The sequence below is a fragment of the Pristiophorus japonicus genome, unplaced genomic scaffold (genome assembly GCF_044704955.1).
Source record: "Pristiophorus japonicus isolate sPriJap1 unplaced genomic scaffold, sPriJap1.hap1 HAP1_SCAFFOLD_109, whole genome shotgun sequence".
In the NCBI taxonomy this organism is placed as follows: Eukaryota; Metazoa; Chordata; class Chondrichthyes; family Pristiophoridae; genus Pristiophorus; species Pristiophorus japonicus.
The window spans coordinates 1,936,287-1,944,408 of NW_027250745.1; positions in this window are offsets into that span (position 1 = coordinate 1,936,287).

The window sequence follows — 8,122 nt, forward strand, 5'->3', positions numbered from 1 at the left end:
TTTGTAAGACTTCTCGAATAGATGAGTCTAGATGTAACAAAGAAATGGATGAGTGTTTATGCAGCACAAGGCCTGATATAGTGCAGAGACCATGCGAAATTATGCAGGAGGTCGTTGGCAGGATTGGTAATTCAGAGAATGTGAGGTTGGAACTCAGCTCCGGCCCAAAGAAAAGGCAGAGGTTGCGAGCTGTTAAATTCAGCCTCAGATATTGGCCACTGAGCGGGAATAGATCGATAGATAGAAACCTTAGTTTGTGATAAGGACCAAAGACATAACTGGCAAGCACAGTAATAGAGTGAAACGTGACTTACACATCTCATTGCTGGATTTAGAAACTTACCACGGACTCCAAATTCAACCTGGATCAGAGAGTAAATTACAAAAACAGATATACAGTTAGCCATGGTTTGCCGAGTTAATAGCTGGAGAGAGAGACTGACCCAGAAAACCAACAACAGCAAGCAGTGGATAGTAAATGTATTTAATTGCGCGAAGTGCCAATCCTAACCGTATTTTTAATGGCATTCTATAATAATATCCATAAAGCATGTCAAACTCCCAGATGTAATTCCTGTCCATTGCTGTAACATTCCAAGTTAATGTTGTCAGATTCCAATCCATTGTTGTGATATTCCAATTTAGCTGAATGCAGATTCTGACTGCCTCTCTGTGGAGCAGTGTTCTGAGCCCTGTTAGTGCCGTCGTTGAAACTCCAAATGATACCACAGCTTTGTGCAATGCGACTAACTGGAGGGGTTAGGCCATGGTGGTATTTGATGTTAGAATCATTGAAATTTACAGTGCAGATGGATGCCATTCGGCCCACCGTGTCCGGGATGGCTGACAAAGAGGTACCCTATCTAATCCGACTTTCCAGTTCTTGGTGCATTGCCTTGTAGGTTACATCACTTAAATTGCACATCCAATTATTTTTAAATGTGTTGAGATTAGCTGCATCTACCACTCTTTCAGCTAATGAGTTCCAGACCACTATCACACTCTGCATGAACAAACATTTCTCCTCAAATCCCCTCAAAAACTCCTAAGACTGAAGTTAAATCTTAAATATGGAAATATTAAAACCGAGATATTGCAGGATCAGGAGCAAATGTTGATCAGTTATCATGGCAGTGATTGTGGAAAGGTACTTGGTGCGAGTTATGATATGGACAGCAGAGTTTTGTAAGACTTCTCGAATAGATGAGTCTAGATGTAACAAAGAAATGGATGAGTGTTTATGCAGCACAAGGCCTGATATAGTGCAGAGACCATGCGAAATTATGCAGGAGGTCGTTGGCAGGATTGGTAATTCAGAGAATGTGAGGTCGGAACTCAGCTCCGGCCCAAAGAAAAGGCAGAGGTTGCGAGCTGTTAAATTCAGCCTCAGATATTGGCCACTGAGCGGGAATAGATCGATAGATAGAAACCTTAGTTTGTGATAAGGACCAAAGACATAACTGGCAAGCACAGTAATAGAGTGAAACGTGACTTACACATCTCATTGCTGGATTTAGAAACTTACCACGGACTCCAAATTCAACCTAGATCAGAGAGTAAATTACAAAAACAGATATACAGTTAGCCATGGTTTGCCGAGTTAATAGCTGGAGAGAGAGACTGACCCAGAAAACCAACAACAGCAAGCAGTGGATAGTAAATGTATTTAATTGCGCGAAGTGCCAATCCTAACCGTATTTTTAATGGCATTCTATAATAATATCCATAAAGCATGTCAAACTCCCAGATGTAATTCCTGTCCATTGCTGTAACATTCCAAGTTAATGTTGTCAGATTCCAATCCATTGTTGTGATATTCCAATTTAGCTGAATGCAGATTCTGACTGCCTCTCTGTGGAGCAGTGTTCTGAGCCCTGTTAGTGCCGTCGTTGAAACTCCAAATGATACCACAGCTTTGTGCAATGCGACTAACTGGAGGGGTTAGGCCATGGTGGTATTTGATGTTAGAATCATTGAAATTTACAGTGCAGATGGATGCCATTCGGCCCACCGTGTCCGGGATGGCTGACAAAGAGGTACCCTATCTAATCCGACTTTCCAGTTCTTGGTGCATTGCCTTGTAGGTTACATCACTTAAATTGCACATCCAATTATTTTTAAATGTGTTGAGATTAGCTGCATCTACCACTCTTTCAGCTAATGAGTTCCAGACCACTATCACACTCTGCATGAACAATGCGATAATGCTTTGAAAGGAATTACTTATTAATAGAAGAGGGTAACCACGGACAGATACGCAAGAGTCCGTGGAGAATAACATTAATTGCAGTCACTGAACAAACAGCTTCACTTAACTCGTGCAGATTGACATTAATTACAGTCACTGAACAAACAGCTTCACTTAACCCATGTCAATCCAACACTTTATGGACCACAGTAATGTAGCATATTTCCCCGGTGCACCAGAGTGGTTATGTTACTGGCTTAGCAACCCAGAGCCACAGAATAATGTTCCAGAGCCATGAGTTCAAATCCCACCATGGCAGCATATTCAATTAAATAAAACTGAAATGAAAAGATACAAAAAAGAGGGGGAGGTGGCAATGCGGTACTGATTATATAAACTATTGCAGCTGTGAGGAGCGATGATATGTTAGAGGGACCATCAAATGAGGCCATATGAGTCGAAATGAAAAATTCAAAAGGACGATCAGACTATTGCGCTTGTATTAAATGCCCCCACACAGTGGGAGTGGGATGGAGGAGCAAGTAATAGAGGCAAATTTCTATGAAGTGCAAAAACCATACGGTAATAATTGTAGGGTATTTTACTTTCCAAATATTGATTTGGACAAATATAGTGTGAAAGATATTGAGGTTGTGGAATTCTCAAAATGCATTCAAGAGAATATTTTAATCAGTATGTAACAAGCACAGCACGAGAGGGGGCGGTTTTGGATTTTGTTTTGGGAAATGAATCTGGGCAGGTTGAAGGGGTATTCGTGGGAGAGCGCTTGGGTGCCAGTGACCATAATTCAGGCAGATTTAAGTTTGTTATGGATAAGGTCAAGGATAGCCCTGAATCAATTTCCCAAATTGTGGAAAATATATTTTTGCTAAGTTAAAGGGTGATTTGGCCACAGAGGACTGGAAAGGCTATTTCTGGGTAACTCAATGTCTGAACAGTGGGAGGCATTGAAGGAGAGATCCGGAAGGCTCTGGTCAATTATGTGCCCTTCATGAAAAACGGTGGGATAAAAATGCCAAATTGCATCACCTCTCCATTCTCTGAAATAAATTCCATTTGTCACTGCTCTGCCCAGCTGACCAGTAGATTCATATCCTACTGCAGCCCATGACTTTCCTCTTCATTATCAACTACACAGCCAATTTTAGAATCGTCTGCAAGCTTCTTAATCATACTCCGTTTAATCAAATATAAATCATTGGTATATACCCCAGAAAGCAAGGGACTCAGTACTGAGCCCTGTGGGACCCCACTGGAAACATCCTTCCACTCACAAAAACATTCATCAACGATTACGCTTTGCTTCCTACCTCCTAGCCAATTTTGGATTCAACTTGTCACTTTACCCTGGAACCCATGGGCTTTAACCTTCATGGCCTGTTTACCATGCGGGTCCTTATCTAAAGCTTAGCTAATGTCCATATACCCTACATCGTATGCACTGCACTCATCGATCCTCTTGATTACATCCTCCAACAATTCAATTAGATTAGCCAAGCACGATCTTCACTTAACAATCCTTGCTGACTGTCCCTTAAAATCCTTGCCTATCTAAATGCAGATTTATCCTGTTTTTCACGATTTTTCCAATACTCTTCCCACAACTGAGTTTAGGCTGACAGGCCTGTAATTGCTCTGCATATTCCTTTTTTCCTTCTTAAACAAGTGTACTACGTTAGCAGTCCTCCAATCCTCTGGCACCATGCCCATATCCAAAGATGACTAGAAAATCATGGACAAGGCCTCTGCTATTGCCTATTGTACTTGGCTCAACAACCTGTCATGCATTTCATCCAGGCCTGGGATCTTTCTACTTTCGAAGCTGCTAAACCCCTTAACACTTCCTCTCTCACCATATTTATTTCATCCAGAATATCACTCTCCTCCTCGATAGCACTATCTGCATTACCTCTTCCCTTTGTGAAAACAGACGCAAGGTATTCGTTAAGAATGCTGCCAACATCTTCCGCCTGCGCACAAAACTACCCTCATGATTTCTAATGGGCCCTATGTTTTCCATAGTTACCCTCTTCTTCATAATATAATTATAGAACATGTTGGGTGTTCCTTACGTTTAATGGCAAAGAATTTTTCGTGCTCACTCTTAGCTTTCCTAATATCATTTTTAATTTTGCCTCTTAACTTTCTATATTTCTCTAAAAATTGTAAAGTATTAAGCTGTTGATATGTCACATAAGCTTCCTTTTATTTTGCGTAATCCTCGCCTTAAGTCTCTAAACATCCAGGGGGCTCTATAATTATTTTCCCATCCTTTTTAATTTAAGGCACATGTTTGGCTTCTAACTTCCAGAACTCCTTCTTTAATGTCTCACATTGTTCCGACTCCGATTTACCCACAATTAGCTGTTTACCGTCAACTATGGCCAAATCACTCCTTAACTTTGCAAAATTAACTTTTCCCCAATTCAGAAATTTTATTGCAGGCCTGTTCTTCTCCTTATCCAGAACCAACTGGGATCTCTCTGAATTATGGTCACAGTCACCCAAATACTCTCCCACTAATATCCCTTCAAACTGCCCAGCTTCTTTCCCCAAAACTAAATCCAAGAACACCCGTTCTCATGTTGGGCTTGCTGCTTACTGACTAAAATAGTTCTCCTGAATGAATTTCAACAAAACAGCAACCTCGATACCCATAACACTAAATGTGTCACAATATTCGGATATTTAAAAAGCCCTACCATTATTACCCTATGAGTTTTAGACTTCACAGCAAAGTATCTACATATTTGCTCCGTCTATCTCCCTCCCACTCTCTGGTGGTCGATAATAAACTCAATTTTCTATAAATTGGACCCATATAGCCTCGGTTGATGTTTCGTCCAACATATCACCCCTCTTCACCGCTGAAAGAGCTTATTTAATATGTAAAGCAACACCGCCTCCTTTGAACCGCCTCTCGATCTTGTCTAATAATCCTATCGCCAGAGATATTGATCTGCCAAACCTGCCCATCTTTCAGCCAAGTTTCTGGAATGCCTATAATGTCATACTCCCAAGTGTCTACCTGTGCTCTTAGCTCAACCGCATTATTCGTATAACTCCTTGCATTAAAATATGTACCATTCAGCACAGGAAGACTTCCTTGCTTGCTACATACTAAGCCCTGCTTCCTCTGTCTTACAGATTCGCATTCTCCATTCTTGCTATCCAACTTTTGCTTTACTTACCTCCCTTTTATATTCGTTCTCACTTTCTCGTTCCCCTGCCAAGCTAGTTAAAACTCTCCCCAACAGCACAAGCAAAACTCCCCATGAGGATATTGGTCCCGGCAGTGTTGAGTTGCAACATTTGTGATTTGTTCATGTGCCATCTCCCCCACAAGCGGTCCCAATACGTCAATAATTTAAAGCTCTCCCTCCTACACTAATTTTCCATCCACATGCTCATTGTCTCTCTCCTTCATTCTTATACTCTATGGCACGTGGCTCCGGTATTAACCCAGATATTACAATCTTTGATATTCTGCACTTTAATTATTTTCCTAGCACCAGAAATTCTCCCTGTAGGACCTCATCACTCACCCTATATAAACCATGACCGCTAGGTGCTTACCGCACCCCCGCCCCACATCCCTCCCGCGGGGTGACCTGCATCCGTTCTGTGACATCATTGACCCTGGCACGAGGGAGGAACACAAACTTTCGTGAGTCATGTCTACGTCCACAGAATCGCCTGTCTGTTCCTCTAACTATAGAATCCCCTATCACTAGGGCTCTTTTGTTCTTCGGCCCTCCCCGCTGTCCTGCTGGGCCAGCCATGGTGCATTGGATTTGGCTCTCGTTGCATTCCAGAGGCACCATCGTCCTTACCGATACTCACAATTGAATATTGGATTGAAAGCGAGATGGATTCACGGGGGACCCCCTGCGCTATATACCTGGCAAACTTATTATGTCTGGTGGTCACCCACGTCCCCTGCGGAGTAACCACCTCGTGCTTTCCAGGCAGTTCTCTGCCTTGCGGTTGTACCTGACTGACTCATACCCGCTGCTGCAGCTCCAAAACAACGCGCTGGAGCAATTGAAGCTGTAGACACCGGCATACATGGATGTCGCACATATTACCAACTATCCCATGAACAATTATTTTGTTTCATAACATCTTGTGGCATCTTATCGAAATATTGCTGAAAATCCAAATCCACTGATTCCATTCTTATCAATTCTGATCTTTACAACCTCAAAATACTCTAACAGATTTGACATATCTGATTTTCCTTTCATAAATCCGGGTTGATTCTGCCCAATCCTATTATTATTTTCTAAGTGCCCTCTTACCATTTCTTAATAATAGAATCAACCATTTTCAGTATGACTGATAACAAGCTAACTGGCCTGTAATTCTCCGAATTCTCTCTCCCTCATTTCGTAAACAGCAAGATTACATTTACTACCTTGTAATCTGCAGGAACCCTTTTACAACATATTGAAGTTTGCAAGATAGAAACCAATGCAACCAGTATCTCCATAGCCACCTCTATCAAAACCATTGCATGTAGGCCATCTGGTCCAGGGAATGTCTCAGCTTTCAGTCCCATTAATATCTCCAGTACTATTTTTTTTACTAATTATTATTTATTTTAGTTGCTCATTCTTGCTAGAACCTTGGTTCTCCACTTTTACTGGGAGATTTCTTTTCGTCTTCCGTGAAGGCAGACATACACATCTTGTTTAATTTCGATATCATTTCCTTATTCCACAATGTAATTATTCCTGTTTCAGCCTGTATGGGAACCACATTTACTTTCACTAATCTTTCGCTTAATACATACCTACAGAATATTTTACAAAATTTCGTCACTGTCATGAACTGTGATGTCTTTGAAGATTTTGATAACGGGGTGGTGCTTTGGTCCTGCATATGCATTTACCGCTGGAATAACCTTGTGACCCGAGCACCCCTTCTCCTCTATTAACCTCATTTATCTTTTTTTGTAGCTCAGCTAGCAGCGCGGCCCCATGCAACACTACCAAGCCAAAATGCGGTTGCGGTGCCGGGGTCAGCGGACAATCATTCATCTGGTGCTGAGGAGCCCCGATTCTCGCTCGGGCAGCTGCTGGATGCCGTCTCTAAGGGTGAGAATGCAGATTTCGAGGAGCCTGCATCGCCAAGCTCCACGATATCAAGTGATCCTGCGGCCATTCCCTCATCCACTGTGGAGGTACTGAGTCCAGTCACCTTGTCGCAGGGCCAATAAATGGCCGGCATTACTGCCAGCATGAACTATTACGTGCCATGGACGGTGGAGTCCCTGAAGTTGATAGCCACGAACACTGGTGGCACAGGCCTCCCAGTGGTCTCGAGGCACGACACTGGACCCAAAGGTGCCGCAAGACGATTGCCAACGTCACATGAGACTCACCAGGAAGAGCTTGCTACTGGCGCGGTGCATGTTCCCACCTTGGGATGGTCCTCTCCCATATCCATTCCAATAGCGGCCCTGCCGTCCGTCCCCGCAATGGAATAGCGGCTGAGGAGCTCCTCGGCCAGGAGGCTTGGAGTCAGCAGGGGAAGTGGAAGAGTTAATGGTGGGTAGGTGAAGCGATGAGGTGGGGGGTATAGGAATGTGATGTGCATGTTCGCAGGTGTGGTCTTAGTCAGAGTATTTAATGTTATTGCTGCTATTTTGTTGGGAGGTTTGCTGAAGGGGACGGGCGACATCAATTTTTTTTATTTGTGTTGTCTGCTTACGAAGTGTTGATAATTGTTATCATTGATTGAATGTTATAAATGCTATTAATTTGTTGTTGGGTGGGGTTCGGAAATCGGCTGTGTGTTTTTTTACAGCTATAATTATGGTTTCTTAAAAATGTTAGCATTAAATATTTTCAGGGGAGAGGGGGAACAGACAGATATCGTGGTTCACATCGGTACCAATGACAAAGGTGG